At 33.9% G+C, this 20,154-nt stretch overlaps 1 non-coding gene and 1 pseudogene across 1 annotated transcript; one reads left to right on the top strand and one right to left on the bottom strand.

The window, feature by feature from the left end:
- Positions 1–17,003: 17,003 nt before the first annotated feature.
- Positions 17,004–17,077, top strand: TRNAV-AAC (transfer RNA valine (anticodon AAC)). The gene has a single exon. It is a non-coding gene; the product is annotated as a tRNA-Val (tRNA).
- Positions 17,078–18,015: 938 nt separating this feature from the next.
- On the bottom strand, positions 18,016–19,610 carry LOC143560869 (putative indole-3-pyruvate monooxygenase YUCCA5 pseudogene; annotated as a pseudogene).
- Positions 19,611–20,154: the final 544 nt, after the last annotated feature.

The following is a 20,154-nucleotide window of genomic DNA, read 5'->3' on the forward strand; positions in this document are numbered from 1 at the left end:
AGGGCCAAGCCAAGGCATGGTGCAGCCTGTGTAACTACACAGGGCCCAAAAAATCTTGCACACAACAAATCAGATATACGTCGAGTTCATGTTGTCATTGATAAATTTGTAGACCGTGGGCTAAGGTTGCTTCTTGTTGTACACCTGATCTATTTTTTTCTCTTTAATTTGTTTTTTTAAAAATTTTTGCACTCTATAAAGTTTGAACCCATGTCTTTCTATTTCACACCGTAACTACCTTACCACCCATTAAAGTGAGAATGGCTCTTTAATTTGTTTTTAGGCTTTGATTGTTGACTGAGTTAGTTATTAATGGGGTTCTTATAAACATTATATATATAAACTATTCATCAAAGCTAGTATTTATGAGTTAATATCATTGCTTAAACCTCTAAAGTTGTTAATTTAGGAAGTGATGATTGAAATCAGTAATAGTATCATCTTATATCAAATTCAAATGGACGTAAAAAATTAGAAGTTCATATTCTACAATACATATAAATTTTGCATCAAATGAGGCCGATCATGTAAACAAATATTTGGGGATTTAAGTAGCAAAATAAGCAAAAGATAGTAAGATGTACAGCTGTATTGTATAATGATCTAATGAATAAAAACTACAACGTTAACTTTTCAAGAAGTCAAACAAGGGAAGAAAAGGACCCTCAGGTGGTTTCATATTGCAGGTGTTGGTCACTTGGTTGAACAGTTGACGTCCGTGCCATGGTAAAAGTTGATCTTGATGCTCTACTATGGGTTCACTATTGAAGGTAAGGTTTTGCTACTTCAAGTAATTATAGCAATTCAATATTTATACACTAAGAGCAATAGCTTCTAAACTGATTGTATGAAATATATAGTCCAACTTTTCGCTTTATAATTAGCATAAGTTCTTGCATTCTCATAAAAATAGGTTGTGTCCTTTGAAAAACCTTCAATCATTCATATCATAATACACACTCAAGACATGTAAGGCCCCAGACCCGGGTGCCCTACTTGAACGTTAGATTTACTCATAAACACAGTTCTGAATATCAGAGTGAATTAAAACTTTTACGGAAATATTTAAAATTCAACCATTAATTACAAAATCTTAATTTAAACAAAACATTCAAACGTGCCTTTCTGAGTTCAAACATTACATAACATCATGATTTTCAAATCTTCACATGTCAGCTTCTTTATTCTTCTGTCATGTGTGCTCCCCAAGCCAGTTGGCTCATCACATTTGTCTACGTGCATACTACAAGTCAGCTATGCTGAGTGAGTTCTGGTTAATCAGACAATATACCATACATTTGCATACTTACACATACGAATCCGAAGATACACATTACATAGTTAACTTGTTTATCTTCCTTTCATACATACATACGCACATTCATATTTTCATACTTTCATAATACTTTCTTACTTTCATACTTTCTTGCTTTAACTTACTTAATACATATTTCTACATTTTCAAGAGTCTTTCACCCTATAACCTCGCAAATCTTATTAGGGTCTGGTCCCTACATTCTTAGATATTATTAGGGTGTGGTCCCTACTTCCTTAGATATTATTAGGGTCTGGATCCTACTTTCTCATATATTATTAGGGTCTGGTCCATACTTTTCATACATTCATACAACCATACAAACATTCTATAAATATGTATTAATATATTTATAATCAAATACTTATATCCTTCCTATATTCATACGCACTCATATATCACACACTTACTAATTAAATAAGTGTATTAAGCTATCACATAGAATATGCACTGATGTGCTGAAAGCGGTCTATAAAAACTTAACCTAACCTAGACACTCTAGTTTTAAATTTACAAACCTAGACTCTTCTAGTGCTAGACTAATAGACAGACAAGTCTACCTATCGATTGTAGTAAAGCATAATGAAGTCCGGGATATCAAACCCAAAGGACACTAGCGACACCTAGACTAGACTCTGACTAAGAACTTATTAATTTTACTGATTAAACAAGTGACTAATTAAAGTAAAACTGGCACTGACACTAATAAACTTCAACACTATGACCTAGACGAACTCAAAGATAGGAGAAACACTACATAGGTTTAGAATTTTACTTGTAACTCTTAGATTTCTCTCAGCTATGGAAACTATGATGGAACCGAGATCTTAAAAAACGACGCCCTTAGATAACCTAGTGGATCCCTGATCATTCTCTGGGTGTGACCTAAAAGGAAACTAAGTGGCGTTTAAACTTACCGGCTGGTCGGATTACCTGTCAGTCTCTCCAACAATGCTAAGGAACCCTAAAAGAGAGATCAGCCGTCAGTCTCACTATCTCAATACACCCTAAAGTACAAGGGGTAACCTAAAAACAATTGATAAACACGGAATCACATTGAAACTAGGGAAATCTAAGGAAACCTCTTGTCAGAGTGTTTAAACCTAAACTCCTAACCCCAAAGATAACCCGACTATCTATCATATGTCAGCTATCTAGATAGGTAGAATATGAAGTTCTAACCAATCACCAATCAATGCTCCTATGGATTACTACGTCTCGAAAAACCATAAAATAATCACAAACACGGTAAGCGACCTAAACATGTATCTATAACTGAAATACATTCAACAAGACACATGTGGAACAAAGAAGACAATAAATCCGACCTAAATATGCATACACATCATAAAAATTGTAATTAAGTTCTTTACTTTAGCATTAAACCAACAATATGATCCAATAAACCGATAAAAATCCATAAATCACAAAGTAATCATCAAAAACCTTGGTAGAACGGATATCTAACCGTAACATCAAGAACAGCAGCAAAACATAAAAATTAAGCACATACATATTCTGGAAATAGAAGAAAACACAAGAAAAACTGAATAAACGAACCAAGACTCGCTTAATGATCAATCTCATGCAACGGCCTTTAATATCTTGATCCCAAACACTCTCCTGCTCCAAAATTGCCCCAAGGGTCCCTGAGGGATGGCTAAAGGTTGAATGAATCGATTAGGGTTGATAAAAATCATTTATATAGGGTTTATAAGACTTTTTGCCGACATATAGTCCTCCGAGCCGCGCGTAGCACCTATCTTTGTTCTCTGAAGGGTCACAAAAAGATAAAATAGTTGGGTTCCAAGTCTGAGCGTTTCGAGCCGCACATAGGACGAAGCTCCACCCTCCGCGCCACACGGGGGACTTACCTGACCATATTATTTTATTATTTTATATTTGTTTCGCTCGCAGAATCTTTGGTTTAGATCCGTTTTCTTCCCCGTTTTTTCCTTTGTCTTTGTGTTTCAACCCTCTATCATATCCTCTTCTAATATCTCCATTTCCAATCCATTTGTATTTTCTACTATTTTTTCTTTCACTCCCATGCATTCTCTCGGGTGCTCGTTTCTTCATGATTTAGTCTTGCTTTCGCTCATTCCATGTACGAGAACCTGGATATATAAAAATATGCGAGTGCATACTAATTTCGACACGTAAACGTTATAATTAGCATGAATTCTTATTAAAACAAATGTGAAAGACGGATGTGTTTTGCAAAACATGATGCACATAGCCCTAAAATATAACAGAGAAAATGGGCTAGAAACTCACTTGGATACTGTTTCTGTCGGAGCTAATGGTAACACCTTTCTTCAACTGGACACGACTAACTATTTAACAAGTGCAAGTATCAATTAACTATTCTTCTAGTCAGACCTTACTATCTAAGTTAGTGTACAACTTTATCTCTTTTAATGGGTTTTCTGACTTTTCTAATTTAAATTCACAAGTCCGACCTAATCACAGTCGCATGGAATCCATGATCGCAATCGAGTATGGTCCTTGGATCGCAATCACATGGGTCCCTGGATCGTAGTCGCATTGGTCCACGGATCGCAGTCGCATGGGTAGCCGGTTCACAATCGCATGTCCATGGAATTGCAATCGCATATCCCCATGGAATCGTAATCGCGTATCTCTGGAATCGCAAGCGAATATTCCTAGAATCGCAATTGCATTCATCCAAATGCGATTCAAGCTGGCCTCGTTTTTCCATTTCAATTGTTTCCTTCAACCAAGTTCATTACTTTTTGATTCTTTATACCCTGGGTTACTACCATGTCAAGTCTCATGCAATACCGACTTCATTTACCCATCATTTTCTCGGATCGAACCTTACCCGATTAACCCGAATTGAGCCAACTAACTCATTTACTAACAATTTCATTACTTTATCAATAATCGTGACCCGGTCTATCATCCTACCAAGTTTCATGCAAATCCGTACACAAAAAGTAAACCATTTTAACAAAAACGTACCTTTGAGGTTTATGTTCGAAATCACTCAATTGCCCAAAACAATGGCGGCCACGGAACCGTATCGCCAAGATCTACAAACTTCTTAGCTCTCCGTTGCTGAAAACAACTGCTACAGCCATTGGAAAAGCTGAACATTTTCTAGAAAACTCATTTCCTATCACACCCCACCAAGGCGGAAACGCGGGCACGTGACGTCATGAATATCGTAAGCATATGATTATTACAAACAGAGTAGTATTAGGATACTATTAGTTTTCAAAAGAGTTTTACAAACTACGAGATGTTTTTAACAAGATAAATATGCATAATAAGAGATTTCTCGTATATGACCCAGATATCAATCGGGTTATACATTTGAAATCCCTCCAAAATAGGTATCCTAATTATGCATCGAGGTCCTGGTCCCATGATTTCCTTACAAGCTTGTTAATTCCCTAAAAGAAACATACATTTTAAAAGGTCAACACAATGGTTGGTGAGTTAACAAGTTTTAAGACTCGAAATAAAATCACGTCGTTTATAAAACATTGAATCAGTTCACAAACAAGTATACGATAAATTATTGAAACAAATACGGTAATACTTCGTAGAGTGCGCTAATTCTACGAACTAATATACGACCCATGAGCCTATAACCAAACCATGACTTATATCCTTTTTGCCTTGTTCAAATCCCGCACCCTAGTTCGATACAATATCGGAGGTTAGGGCGACTAACCTAAAATAGGGGGAATGTTAAAGACAATATTACCATTTGTATCTTCCTGTGGCTAACTCCATTAGCTAATGGTTATATTATGCAAGCAAGGGACTTATAGAACTACATAGTTCAACTCAAGTTCGTATAAGGATCGGTTGTTTTGTTTCTAATTATCGTATATAAAAGCAGTTGCGTATGCTTTCCCCCCTAGTTGAAAACAATAAAACAGTAAAAAGGGGACATGAAACTCACCTTGTGAGTTCAATGATCGATTTGCTAGCAATTTTATATGAACCTGGTCCCGCTGCCTTCACATATCCTAAATGCATAAGGTTAGTTTGTTTGTTTGTTATCGACTCGCAAGTCGGTTTATGCTAGTCGCTTTCACCCAACTGGCCGTTTTGTTTATTATATTTGTGTCGGTTGCTTTCACCAACTGAATGTTTCATTTATTAAGTTTGTGTCGGTTGCTTTCACCAACCGAACATTTCGTTTATTAAGTTTGTGTCAGTTGCTTTCACCAATCGAATGTTTCGTTTAATTTTTGGGCGACTTGTTGGTGATAAGTTATTATATAAATGTTGATATACTTGTATAAATATTGAAAATACAACTCTTATTAGTGTCGGTTTTCCTTAGACATAACCGATTCGTTTGGTCGAGTGATAAATATATATTAAAATTATATATTTATGTCTAGATAATTTTACCTTAAGTTACGACCAATATTTTTTGTGAAGCATAGTATGCTTATATTTCTGTTCGGAAATTTTAATGCCGACTTTATATGTAGTTTTGTTCGTTTAACTTGTAAAAATTATTACTTTTATGTCTAGCATTTATATATTTCGCTAAAATATATATTTATGTAAAAATTATTGTTTCGACTACAAATGCCATTATTAAAAGTAATATTTATTATTTGCCGTTTTCAAACATAAAATTTTATAGTTTTATTCAAAATTATGTATAGGCTTTATAAACTATATAAACGTCATTTCAACATAAAAATATGTTTTTGTTATTCAAAATTATAACATACGATTATTTTTGTCATAGAACCGTATGTACACTTTTAATCGTATTTTCATATTATAACTTTTTTAAAGCTCCATATTTTCGGTGTCAAGGTTTATACAAAGATTTCCCAACACTTTCATATTACCCACCAAAATTAATATTCTTTACATATTTTCACTAACTAGAGTCTTAGATTAACATCAAGCTTTTACTTCTTTATCCCTATTATCATGCCATTTATGAAATCTTTCCATCATATTTTCTTTTTAGCCATGAAAATAATATGCACTAAAAAATATAAATCAATCTTAAAAATATAACAAGAAGTTTTAGCCACTTTACCCAAATTTATAATATTTCAACTACAATTAAGCATGTTGTTAGCCCCTTATCATTTAACCATTTCAAATCTCTAAATATTTTTCAAGCATATAATAAATTTATGTTCAAGTTTCTTAAGTTTAATTAGAGATGTTAGTGTGTGGATTATGAGTTGGGTGTTAAAACTAGACATAAACACAACAGTTAAAAATATAAGGATAGGCTTAGAGAAATTTAGCTCACTTAGTACTAGGATTAGAGATTAAAAAAAAAAATAAAAAATCTTGAGCTTGTATCCCCTTCTTAGAGCATCCTAACCCATATCTTTGATCTTGAATAAAACTTGAAGTATCTTCAAAATAATATTTATTTGTGTTGTAGCGTTGGTGTTAGGGGTGTGAGATCGGCCAGAAGATAACGAGAGGATGCATATGTTTTTTAAAAGTTGATTGTTAGTTTATTTAGGTAGCTATGTGCTCTCTCATATAAAGGAAAGGAAATATAGGTTGATTATCTACCTATTCTAATAAAGTAAAATAAATATGGATACTTGTTATGTTTTGGTTAATTCTTACAATTTTTTCCCTCCAAAACTAATTTACCCTAATATATGTAATAAATCAATAATTAGTCACTTTCTTTTTAAACTATATTTATATAATATCTATATATTTTTATAAATATAAATATTAACATATTATTTTACTACATATTTCAAAATACTTGGTGAATTTCAAAAGTTAACAACAAATCATGTTTCTCAAATAAAAATTGTTTCGGGTTTTTTTATGAAACTTAAATTTGATATTATGGGTCAAAAGTTGGTAAATAGATTATTTGGTACAAATTAACTACATTTAGGTCAAAATTTGTTACGGGTCAAAAATGAAAATTTTGAGTATTTTTAAAAGTTTGAGAATGCAAAATAGATTTTATCGTCAAATTTGTTATGAGTTCAAAGTGTTGACTTTGAAATGTCAAAAGTATGAAAGTTAGAATTTTAAATATGATTCAGGTTTCAAATTTATTTTTAAGGACATTTTTTAAAATAATCAAAAGGTTCGGGATTTGGCAAACTGAATATTTTTCCCTCAACTATTAAAATGTAAGAAAAGACTACGAACACTTTCGACATACCACCCCCATACCTATTAATGTTTCTAACTTTTATCAATTTTGAAATATTTATGTTTTACATTAATTTTTCCTTCAATGGTGATCAGAACGTTATATGGGAAGCATGTCATGGAAAACTATGCTCAAATGAAACAAAATATTCACAAAATTGGATGGGTTAACATGTTATTTTTTATGTTGTCATTATGACAAAGTCGAGAAGCCCTATGAAACTTATCAAAATATTTTTCATGGTGTAGCTCAAAAAAACATAACTCTTGAAGAACATCCATTGTTACAATTTAATGTTCTGCTTTCCTTTAATGAGTGGTAAATTGATAAATATATCAATAAAGGTAACGCTCCTTTTGTATTTAGACTGAGTGGTTATAACTACTATCGTATGAGAAGCTTTATTTCCGAAATTGGTTCATAACCAAAAGTCTTTCAATTATACATATATGGCACCGAGAATGAATTTTTCAATAGAAAGAAATATTTTCGGGTACGTTTTTGCACGAGCATTTTTTTATTAAGTTCATTTAAAAAAATAATTTTGTGATATAAATAAAATCAATTTATGTACACATTGTATAGATACAAGCATAGAAGTAATACATTTTTTTTCGTATACGCTATGTAATCATTTGTTTTACTTATAATTTTATCATTTGAATTATCACGTGTGTGACACGGGCTTTAAAACTAGTAAAATAATAACTTATTGGCGGTGGAGGATTTGCATGCAAAATCAATTCAAATGTGATGAAAAGTTTACTAGTGTGGGATGTAGTAAGGAGTGTAGGTGTAAGTCAAAGCAATGGAAAGTGTTGGTGGTGACGTATGGATGGTGATGAAGTTTTGACCTTATCAAACACACTATCTAATTATATTTTTTTTTACATATATATGTATAACTAGTAAGTGTTAAAAGAAGCAGGTTGTCACACCCCAATCTAGGGCGGAAATGCCGGGTTACAAATCATGGTTCACAGCTCACAAGGTACTATCATACAATATAAAATATGATAATATCTATTTATTTATTTTAAATTTCAATCAAGCATACAAAGTTTAACAATTACCAAAACAAAATAAAATATAACTATTCTTTATTTTATTGTCTAAGGTCTCTCTATGTGTTCTTTATCTTAACTTCAAATCAATTGATAGCCTGCATATGCGTAGAAAATAAGAATGATATCTCATCTTATTGCTTAGGCGAGTGTGCGAGAAATAAGAATGAAAATACGGTTAAATGAACGAACCGTCTTTTAGTGTGCTGACTGAGATAAACCGAACAGACCTGAAACTTAGAGATAATAAAGTATGATTAAAACCGAGAACATAGCCGCTGGAATCAATCCAAACGGATGTATAGAACTCCAGCTATGAGATATTTAACGTCTTTTAGTGTGTTGACTGAGATAAACCGAACAGACCTAAAACATAGAGATAATAAACTATGATTAAAACCGAGAAAATAGCTGTTGGAATCGATCCAAACGGATGTCTAGAACTCCGGTTATGAGATATTTAATGTTTAAGCGAGCTGGTACTGACCAGAATCCGAACAGTGAGTCGGAAGTCGGGTTTTGGTTAGTAGCCCTAAAATCACGAAACAAAAATAAAGTCTTCTGGACCGAAAGTGTCACACCCCGACTAGCACAATGCGGAAGCGTAAAACGGAAATGTAACAGACACCTCTGGTATCAACACATTGTTTATAAAGAAACATCACAAACTAATTTACAATATATTACAATTCATTGTTCTATCATCGTTTTACAGTCTAGGCGATACAAACAAAACTAGTTCGTTAACTATACGATCTTACTACTAATTCTTTTGCCTCTATTCACAAAGCATCAACCACACACCTTGGGCAAGTAACAGATCACCAAATCATTCCGATTTAGGTACACCTGAAAAGCAGTTTAAAATGGGTCAACTACTAGAGTTGGTGAGTTTCAAGAAAACAGTTATGAGTATTCACAAGTTAACACTTGTAATCATGAAATAAGTATGTATGTATGTAAATGATGTAATTATGCTAAGCTACAGTGAAGCCTTGACTGTATGTGCTGTGTGCATCAATTTCCCACGCTCAATCAAACACTGTGGCCCCTTTCCGCCCACAACATGCCCCGGTAGCTATGTCTAACACTACATAGCCTGTATGTATAAATATGGTCATGTGCAAACGGCGCTATGTGACACGGCAACCAGGCCGATTCCGTTTTGGGTTTGTCAAACCAATAGTACTATTCACAAGCCACCGGCTCGAAGTTAATCACTGTGCTCGTTGGGACTTTCGTGTGTTAGCACTTAGATAATTCACATCAATAAATGTTTCAGGTATGTATATGTAATCAAACATGCTTTTCACCCCAAAAGTTCATAAAACTGTTTAAAGAGTGGGGTCATGAAACTCACGGTTTAGTAGATAATCAGTACTGTATCAGCTCGTGGTTTGTTCGGTCCGCTATCAGTAGTTCCTATAATCAATATTATAATAATATTAATATTTTAATATTATTATAATCTCAATACTAAACTGGGCTGTATAACTAATCTGGGTATAGCTGGAGTGCCCAGAAAGTGGCAATAGGCTTAGGTTGTGATGTTGTTCAATGTCTAATACTTAAAATTGAACTTGGCTAAGATTCTCATTTTCCCAGCTGGGCCAAGTTGTTCATTTACGCGTTCAGAAAACAGTTATGGGAAAATAAGCTTGGGTAAATGTATTGGTTAATAAAATGATTAGGTTATAAAGAAGGATCACATACTGGGGTCCCGGATTAGCCACGGGGCCCGTTTCCGTTTATTCAGTTTGATTTAAGAAGAAACGCGCACAATCCATCCGGATTGTCCAGGTTTCTCATAGAAAAGTTTGTTTTTACTTAATTAGTCCAAAAATATGATTTTTGATTACTCTTGGTGTTTTGATATTCCCGCAGGTTCGTTAATCGCGAACTTGCCGGTTTTTATAAAAATTGAATTTGTTTAATATTCAAATTAGCATAATTAATTAACCGTTAATCATTAAATTATGAAAATTTAGCCACTTATCAATTAAAATATGTAGTTTTTTATAAAAATATTTCTGGAATTATTTACTGATTTATTAATTTATAAAAATTCATTTTATCAGCTATATTTCGCATGAAAATCGTCCGTTTACCCCAAACAATTTCCAAAAATTCCACAAAATTTCTGAATACTCAAATCATGTCCCAAAACAACTTGTATCAATTCCAGAATGTAAAAAGCTTGTGCAATATTCTTTTCGGCCCAAATTCGGCTATAAAAATTCACACGAACGCATATACACAAAACACCTTTAGAGTTCTCCAAATGATCCCAAAATTCATATGTGATAAAAATACATCAAATATGAGTTCCCAAAAAAATTTCATAATTTTTGAAGTAATTTAGCTATTTTTCTCAAATAAACGTCCCAATTCGGTAATAAATTCGCCAAATATTCTCGGATGATCGAAAAATTACCAAATTTAAACAGGGACTCATTGACTTGGTCCCTGATGTCCCTGAAAAATTTCAAGGCCTAAAAATTTTCACATCACAACCATAACCTAAACAGCCCGTAAGCGAGTGTTTCGGCATTACCTTAGCGGTTTTGGTTCGTTTCCGCCTTTCTAATCAACTTTTCAAGATCTTGTGCTCCTATGTAGGCTAGGTACAGGTCCTATATCACAAACCAAGCAGGTTTCATCAATAGAACAGCCCTTTAACTTAGGGTTTCGGCTAGTGCACAAAAACGAACTTTTGAACCGTAAAAACGCCGTTTCAACCCTTTAATCCGTGTTTATGGCCAAAAAAGATCATGATTCTGATTTGAAACTAGGTTTAACATCAAAGTATGTTTTTGAATGATTTTTGAGAGTTTTATATGGTTAACTATGATTTTTAACAATCAAGACATATTTATATGTTATTAAACGAGTTTAAACGAATCAAAAATCGATTAATCATATAGTTTTTACCTTGTTTTCTTGCTGGTTTTGGCTGGAGAACAAGAATTCCAGAAGTTGTATGTGGAAATATGTGTGAAAATATCTATAAACTAGTTTATATGTGAAAGAAAAAAGAAAGGGGGTGGGGTGCTGGCCGATCGGAAGTCATATGGGCCCATTTTGGCCCAAGTTTCTGATTTCTCAAGCCCAAATACGAAAAGCCCATTCCAAATTTAGTTCGGGTTCGGTTTTTGGCGCGAAAAACTTATCGGGTGCGTTAAACAGTGCGAAAACGAGTGTTTTTCGGCTAGTTTTGTGTAAAATTATAAAAACATACTATACGTTTGTAAAAATCGAAAATATTTTCACGGATCGCTTAAAACATTTCAAATAAGTATTTGATAAGTCTTTTTCGGCTTATCGGATGATACAATGCTTGGTTTGTAACTATCTTTCGCGTTTAAATATATAGCGGGTAGTTAAACGAGCATGTTTTCGTTTAACTTGTTTGCTATCAAACTAAGGCCATATTATTAATATTTTAGCTTATATTAAACGTATATCACTTATAGATGGCCCTTCGGGATTTCTGGGTCATAACCCGACACGTTCGGTTAATCGTTCGTTTGTTACGCAAAAGGCGTTTATTTGCTTAATCGGTAAATACGTACTGAAGTGTACCTTGTTTTGGCTCAAATGTCACAGAAAGTCGGTTCCAACCAGAAGTATGAGAAATTGATTAGTCAAAGTTATTGGCCAATATGCCCTTAAACGGGTTTGAATCGAATTGACTCATCAATACCCCTCAATCTCTTAAATTGATTGAGGGTTATTGACAAGTGAGTACTAGTGAACAAGTTTACAGAAGACAACTTATCCGGATAATGCCTAAATTGATGAGAAATGAAAGTCAAAGGTTAAAAATGCTTGAAAATCAAACATCGGCTTGTAACTTTGAGGAAAATAGCAAGAATGAAGGTGACATCGTCGGTTGAATGAAGGGTGACGACTGAGATAGTGATATTTGGGTCTGGAGTTATGGTTTGTTTATATAGGCAGAGGTACAACTTGTAGAACAAGAAATTGACTTGTTTAGGTAACCGAATAACATATTGATGACAAAATCGGGCTTTGAGATCTTAAATATATCAACCAAATCATAAAGAATGAACCTAGACACTTTTCCATAGTAGATTAAATAAGGGTTCCTCCTTCGCGCGGCGCGAAGGGGGTTCTTTACCAGAATTCCATTTTTGACAGTTTTAGTCCCTGTAGTTCCAAAATGCATTTGTAAGCCATTTTAAGCGATTTTAAAGGTTTATAATAGCTATTTGGCATAATTAAAGGTTATAAAATTATAAACACAATTAATTACTAATAAATGCATGATTTTAATGATAAAAAAAATCCGAATTACGTTCCCGAATCGGGTAAACAAATACGAATACGAATACAAAAAATCTGAGATATTACACAGGTGAGGTGTAATTCGTAAGGCTTGAGTTTGCAAACTAAATGCTCATTAAAATTTTAATCAATAATATTACATTTACTTGTAAACTAATCATAAGGCACTTAACTTTGGATGTGCTTTATTTTGGTTATCCAATGGTTGAAGAAACTAGCACATGTATTCTTAACGTATATTGTTACGTACTCACACGCACACACACACGCACACACACACACATATATATATATTGGCTTGTAATAACCTAAACGGTCGAAGACCCATTTCGTATTTTTTTTGCTCGGATATTTTATAAAAATAATTATAAAATATAGTCGTATATCATAGATTTTAAACCTCCTAGGTCGATTAAATTATATTCTAGGAATTTAAAATATCACCAACGTCCATGTCCGTCGGACAAAATCCGAAATTTCGAGTAATTTAAATAAAAATAAATTACTTATATGTGATGTATCGTGCATATGCGGCCTATGCTAGACTTGTCGAGATTAAACTTAACAAAATTTAATCACGTGGGAATTAACGTTAAGAAATCTTTATTAAGCATTATACGAAAAATGACCTATTTAGCGGAGTGTCACATTTCCCCAATGCTACAATTTTATTGATAAAAGCCGGACTTCCTAACCTCTGGTCGGGATCTGACTTGTGGAAATCTTTGTTAGATCTTCGGGAATCGACGGATCTTTGCTGGTTTCTCACCCAAAACTGGATTTGGGTTGGAATGAGGTTAGAGGTGAAGATCTTGATATGTTTCTGGTTGGTTAGATATTAAGAAGCACAAATCTCCTTCTTAAGCTTCTAGATCTTTAGATGAATGGTGAAGTGTGTGTGTTTTGAGTGCTTGGAGGCAAAGATGGAATTGAGAGATTTAGGGTTTATAGAGGGTTTAAGGAGTTTAATACTTAGGCCCATAACACTTTTAATCCATATCTTTATAAGTCCACCTTTTATATCTAAGCCTACCACCTAACTTATTATTTATTTAAAATTTAAATAATAAATCTGCATAATAATAAATCCTTTATTATTATTATTTTACAAAAAGTTCAAGATGAGAATACGAGAAAAGTCCATATTTAGATTCAACTATTATGTTAATTACGGGTTATTAAAAAATATGCTTCACAGAAAAATTCTATGGAAAGCAACAGCGATGTTGGAGAATTAATCAAAAATAGAGTTATTTAACTTTTGTTGTTCATGACTTCAGGTCTCTAATGACATAGTATACATACATAACTTTCCATTTGCGGGCATTATATTTCTTGTAAACTTTAGTGCTAATATGAAATGTTACTTCTCCATTTGTACATTCAATTATCCAGGAACCAGTGGCGAAGCTTGAGCTTAGTTACAGCGGTGACCACAGACCTAAAAATTTTCGGTTCGGATCGGGTGGTGACTCGGTTCGGGCCGTCAATCCGGTTTGGATCGGGTCAAACAATATGATATCTAAATATCTATTTTTTTTTTCATTCATACAAATGATTGTTCTTATAATAAAAATAACAATAATAAAAACTAGTTAATTTTTTAACCAACAAAGACCTAAAATATTCATGATAATGCGAGAGGAAGGGTGCAGTTACTCGATGTCGTAGCGTGTGTGGTGTCTCCAAGGCTGAAGGCGTTATCCTGCTTGTGATGGCTAGTGGTCTCCAGGATGGTGGCCGACAACGACGGACAACGATGCGTGCTTAGTGGTGGCCGTTGGTCTCCGGTGACTCGGTAAGATAGTGAATTTGAGTTCTGAACCAAATGAATGGTAAATGGTTTCAAAACCCTAACCCAATGACAATCCCGTTTAGCCCCCTTCAATGAGTTTTATAAAAGCAAAGCTTTTATTATTCGACAAGTATTTGTTTTTAAAAATACGAGGTTTTACGTATATAAAAAAAATCAAACGCTGGGATATTATAAAAAAAAAAGTTCAATGGTGATCGATAGTTTTTTGGAGAAATACCTCAGGGGTAACTACGCACAATACCTATAAAAATTTTCGGACAAAAATCGCGACATTTAACTATTAACCGAAAAAACGACAGTGACCGGGGTCACCCCCGATTTCCATAAAGCTTTGCCCTTGCAAGGAACATAATCATCTACAAAGAGTGCCGTTAGAACGTGCTATTTTGGATTTAAAAGTATAGTTGTAGAAAACCATTTTTGGGCACGGTTTGACATAACTAGAATATTAAGAAGCTTTGGTATCACTTTTGGACATAATTCGGATGCCAGCAAGCTTAGCTAACTGTTGATGTTATTTATTTTTCTTTATATTGTTTAGGTTGTTTGCCTTTTATAAGTGGTTTCTCTTTTTGTTTTTTAATAATATTGGTATTTCAAAAAAAAAAAAAGCTAAATGATTTACAGTTACTAATTGAATATAACTAGCCCGCGATATGAAGCACGGGTAAAAATGCTAGTTAAATTCAAAAACCCGACTGAAAACTTGTAAAATAAAAATCTATTTCGACTAATTTGAAGAATAAAACATATTTGTCTTTCAACCCATATAGACTGATTGTGGGTCAATTTCCTATTCCTATTTAAAACTAATTTTATATTTAGGAGCCTATTTTTTCTACTCGCACGGTGTCTGCAAGAGCCTTTGAATTCTCAGAGACGGCCCTGTCGGGTTGAGACGGGTTTCGATTAAGAAGAGTTTTGGGCTAGATCGGGTTTAGGACTGGAACGAGTTTCGGCCCGATACAGGTTCGGTGCGGGTTTTGGCTCGACACAGTTTTGGGTCAGAATGGGTTTTAGCTCGGCACAAGTTTTGACCCAAAACCCGTTCCAACCCAACCCAATCTGATCTGAAACCTGTTCTAACCCGAAAGTCACCCTGGCCCAAACTAGTCCTGACTCAAAACATGTTTGGACCCAAAACCAGTTTTGACCCGAACCTGTTTATCTGAAGCCTGTTCCAACCCGAAACCCATGGATCTAAAACTTGTTCCGATTCAAAATCCATTCCTATTTGAAACTTGTTCGGACCGGGACCCATTTCAAAAAACCTGTTCGATCTAAAACACATTCCAACCCGAAATCCTTTCCAATCTAAACCCCATTACCGACCCCAAAATTCATTTTTACTTAATCTAAACCCCCATTTTTACTTTTTACTTGATCTTCAATTCTTCAAATCTTTTTTCGAGTGGAACACTGATTTGCTATCTAATCTTTCAGCATGCTTAAAATCATTAATTAAGTTTTAGATAAAAGTTAATAAATAATAACACTGATATTTAAAATACTACAACCATACTAGTATGTAAACATCATTAACAGCAATGTTATTTATATGAAGTCCGCGAGATGTAATAAATCTTACATTTATCTCAAAGAATATACACTACTTTCAAAGAGACATCGACTCCAAAACCATATCTTAACACAAAAAGTGTACCAGGACATGGATTGTCTTTTGTATAACTTAAACAACAAAAGGGGGTGATGGCACAGCTTATTGTCCGCTTACATGCATCTTTATGACTCCATTGTAATTGGATACTTTTATTTTAAATGTATTAATTAGTTAATTCAAAAAAAAAAAAAAATGTGCTAATTATACATTTAGAAACCAATATCATACAAATAGTGAAAAGGCATAGCAGTAAGGCTAATAACATATAAAACATTATACAGATAAGAAGACAATAACGTACCAGTGTAACACTTAAGAGTAATAAAATCAAACTATAGAAAACATGAGTAAATCTCAAAAGGAAAAAAAAATTAGTACAACTGTTAACCGCTCGTGCGAAATATAACAATAAAACTTTCTCATAATAAACCTACTTATTATTTTGAAAAAAGCTACTATTTATTAACAAATTCATAAAGTTATATAAAAGAGAGAATGCATACTTCCAATATTCCTTTGGTAACTTGGCCATTGGTATATATTTGCTTGCTTAAAAAAATAAAAAGTATGATATAAAAGTTCTTGGGCCATCAATCTGTTTTGTGCTTACACAAGCCCAAAATATGTTCAAAACAATATAATAAACATAAGCTGTATATTCGTTATTTTTTGAATTCAAAAGTATTCCGTGTAATAATATAAAGTCTGGTCTTCTAAAAATAAGAGGTTTCGTGGTGTAGTTGGTTATCACGTCAGTCTAACACACTGAAGGTCTCCGGTTCGAACCCGGGCGAAGCCAGAATTTTTGTGTTTTCTGTCACACTTAGTTTTCAATCTTTACTCTTTTAGCCTCTCGTTTTTTGTATCTTTTGTGATTCTTGGCCTGGCTATTTTTCTGTTTAGTACCGGAACTTGTAATCTGATAATGATGCGGTCTTTAACATGTTAAAGAAGTATATATGAGGTTTACAAAACTCTGAAAATAAGAAGAATAAAAATGATATTCAAATTATTATTTGATTCAGAACAGGTTCGATTGCATTTTTTTTAATGATGAGAGTTCGTGATCCCGCTAATACCCTGTTAACCAATAAAATTTGAGAAAGCACAATTTTTGTTATAGAGAACTATGTTGTTATTGACAGTTTGACAACTATAAACTATGTTATTAATTCATATGGATAGAGATATCCTTCTAAGCTGATGCAACGTAAATTGGCTCATCTGCAATTAATGTTGTTAAATTCGTACCGTTATCAAACCGATTGTTCTACTGGTTTGCAGGTTATATTATTGAACCAAATAATACCATATATAAATTAATAACTTATAAAAATATAATTAAATTGAACATATAAGAGAAATAAACTTTAAAGTATAAAAATACATATCTTTAAGTTATTCAAGCTTGATAAGGATTTCAACTGGCTTACTCATACATTTTCGAGTTTGGGACAGCTGACACTAGATTCTATTCATCAATAAATCACAATAAACTTAACTTAAATTGTTATTTCTCAAAGTACAAAAATATACAAAGAAATTATTTCCAAATAACTAAAAAAAAGCCTCATCATCCTACACTCAAAATGCCCAAACCTTAAACTCTATATTTGGACTCTTTTATGGAGAGGGCTATCCTACTCTTCTCTAATTCTCATCTATGATCTCTCTCTTTCTTTTCTTTTATATAAAAAAAACACTGAAAACAAAATTAAACACAAAAAATCACATATACTATTTCAGGAAAGCTGGAATGCATGTATCCAAACATTCCTTTTTTATTTGACTTAATTCTTGTTTCCAAACATTCCCAATATCTTGTGCTATTTTCATAGCATCAGCAGAAACACCTGCAAGTCCTCTTCTTGTAAACCCTGCTGCATACAACCCATCTCTTCCTTTCCACCCATTCGAATATTGTCTTTTTGGGAAGCCATTTTTGTCAAACAATTCAGTTTCCTGTTAATCCAAAAGTCAAAATTCAATTAGTCAAACTTGAAATCCATACCAGTTTCATCAAAAACATAGTAAAACAGAGCAAATTTCAGTATTTTAATTTTTAACTACCTGTAGCCAATAGGGAACATTGCTGCAATACCCGGTTGCCAAAACAACTGAATCAAATTCTTGGATGTCGCCATCGATAAACTCGACTGATTTCTTGTGAAATCGTTTGATTCCGGGGACGATTTTGATGTCACCGGACCGAATTCTTTTGAATGCACCAATGTCAAGAACAGGGGTTTTCCCATTAGTGTTCTTGAGTTGTAATGGGCCTAAAGATGGCCTTTTGATCCCATATCTTTGTGTGTTTCCAAACACCAACCATGCTAAAATCAATAACATGTTGTCCACTAGCCATAAAGGAAGCCATCTCATCATCATGACAGCCAAGTCGAATGTCGATTTTCCGAGTGTTTCTCGTGGTAATACATGAACCTGCGACGGAATTTGAATAATGGTTTAGTAATCTTTAACGGGTGTGTTGTTTTCTTGAGAAAAAGATTGGTATTTCAGTCTTATTACTCAAAACTTTTTTATTACATCGAAACAGAATGCAAGCGGGTAACAAGTTGCGCTGCTATCCCCTTTTGAATTGGAAAACCCAATCTTTTAAAAACTACATTGGTATTTTAACATTTTCAAAGCACGTTTTTCGAGGGGCTTACCGAGCTTCTGACCACCATCGATGGATTTGCGTTGTGGTTTGAAAGATCAAGAGAGAGTTCCATGCCGGAATTCCCACAACCGACGACCAAAACTTTCTTTTGACTATATTTCTCGCCGGACTTGTAGTCTTTTGCATGGATGACTTCACCTGTGAACTCGTGTAAGCCTTCGATTTGAGGCATCACCCCTTCGGCGTTCTCCCCAGTTGCAACCACAAGCATCTGGCACATATACTCGGTCTCAGACTGAATAGAGCCCGTTGTGGTTAAGGTTTTAACCCGCCATAAGCTACATTGCTCGTCGTATGTTGCGGATTGGACGCACTCATTAAAATGTGGTTTGATGTCGAATTTATTTGCATAGTTGTTGAGATACGTAATGAATTGTTTTTTAGTTGGGTACTCGGGGTATTCCTCTGGAAAGGGTAAATTTGGAAGCTGACAGAATTTTTTCGGGAGGTGAAGTTTCAAGCGGTTGTAGGTTCGCTTTTGCCAAAGAGAAGCAATGCAGTCAGCTCTTTCGATTACTACGCAAGGGATGCCTTGTTTCCTTAGACAAGCGGAGATTGCTAGCCCTGAAGGGCCAGCTCCAACTATAACCGGGCCGTTGACACAAACACACCGACGGCCTGGTATATTTTGCTCGGAGAATCCAAACATTTTGGAGATCACTTGTGATGCAAGAAAATAATACTTGGAGAGAAGCTTCTTGTTGTTGGTGTTAGAATGAAGTTATGAAGAGGAAAAGGAGGTGTATTTATAGTATATAGGGCCATGGGGTGGGGTGGGGTGGGGTGGGGTGGGGGTGTAATATTAATGCACATTGAAGTGGAAATATTGTTAATATGAAAAGTATTATATTTATTAACTAAGATAAAGTCATAAATGATTGAATTCCTATTTATTTAGTTTTCATATTTTCAATACCTAGCTTTTGTTACTAATAATTTTATATGATCAAGAATCTAATCATCATATGATTGTGTACTGAACTAATATTCTACCTCAAAGTGATCTTTTGGGATTCGATAATTTATTCTACTTTCTTCCCGACGGCGGGAGGTATAAATATATACAAAAGTCTTATACACAAAGAAATCGAATCAAACAAAAATGGTTTTTCTATGTAAAGCATACAAATTGTTTTGTGCTGTTGATCTTATTATTTTAATCGTTAAAGTTGCCACTTTGATAATGTTATTCA

This window comes from Bidens hawaiensis, unplaced genomic scaffold (assembly GCF_021521415.1).
Source record: "Bidens hawaiensis isolate Kalapana, Puna unplaced genomic scaffold, B.hawaiensis_p1.1 tig00020461_1, whole genome shotgun sequence".
Lineage (NCBI taxonomy): Eukaryota > Viridiplantae > Streptophyta > Magnoliopsida > Asterales > Asteraceae > Bidens > Bidens hawaiensis.